Raw genomic sequence first — 1,331 nt, 5'->3', positions numbered from 1 at the left:
TGGTCAATTTGAGGGAAGCACACGTGTCGAAAGAAGAATAAATTTTATTCACTCTTCTTATATAGTAATATACTAGTATACGTACCCGTGCAGTGCGCGGAAAAATTCAATTTATGATTATTTTTATTTCATAAAATAACATATAGTTCAAATATTTTTACTATATTTGTCCTTTATTGCTTTTATGATGTATTAATATATTAACTTCTTCTCCATGTTAACAATTTATCAATCTTTACTTCCACATGAAATATTAAATATCATAAGATTAAATGACATGTTGATTCATTTTAAATATGTTTTTTCGAATTCAAAAAGTTAAAAAAAAAATTAAAGTCTTAAATTTGTGTAAAATTATAATTAAAAAATAATTTAAAATACAGTGGATATAAAATAATTTAATAACAATACAAACATGTACACAAAATTCAATACATATTATTTAAAGTATAAGATTATTAATAGTCATATTAATAAATTATTTATTAGGAGTTTATTATAAAAAATAATTATATTAATTATACTTTAAAAATATAAATATGACTACTAATAATCTTATATAGTTATTTAATGATATATATATTATTAAAAAATAATTTGTTTTGAATATAAAAGCTAAATAATAAAAGTTTATTAAATTATTTAACTATATTAAATTTAAACAATTTAATATGTAGAGAATAAAAATGGAAATATATAGAAACTCAATAAAGTTATCATTGTATACATGTCAATTGTAAAATTAAATGGACCCAATATATGTTATTTTTGTTGTCTCAATTTATGTTTTATATTTGGACCTAAACTCTATTTTATAATATAGTAGAAAAATAAAAAAATAAAAGAGAGTTTAAAAGTCCCACAAGTATATAATATATAATACTCAAGATTGGTAAAAGTCTCAATCTTGAATATTATATATAAGAGAGTTTAGGGCCAAATCTTGAATATTATATATTATATTTGACCCTAAACTCTCTTTTATAATATAGTAAAAAAAATAAAAAAATAGAATAGAATTGAATATTATATATTATATTTGACCTTAAACTCTCTTTTATAATATAGTAGAACTAGATAATGATGCCCGTGCTATGCACGGGCCCAATAATATAAATGGTATATTTTGGGGCTAATAACCGAGTTTTTGAAGCGATTGTTTGCGTGGATAAAGGAATAAGTTTTTTTTATCACAAACCTGTACTTTGTTTGACTCTATTTAAGGCATAATAAGACTACCCACATACAACATTTTTGAAATATTTTATGTTGTCAATTATCATGATTTATAGTATTTTTACGCAATTTTTAAATATAAAAATAAATAAAAA

Source organism: Solanum tuberosum, unplaced genomic scaffold, assembly GCF_000226075.1.
Source record: "Solanum tuberosum cultivar DM 1-3 516 R44 unplaced genomic scaffold, SolTub_3.0 scf00051, whole genome shotgun sequence".
In the NCBI taxonomy this organism is placed as follows: domain Eukaryota; kingdom Viridiplantae; phylum Streptophyta; class Magnoliopsida; order Solanales; family Solanaceae; genus Solanum; species Solanum tuberosum.
The sequence above is the reverse complement of the archived record's forward strand: the minus strand, read 5'-3'. Positions refer to the sequence as shown.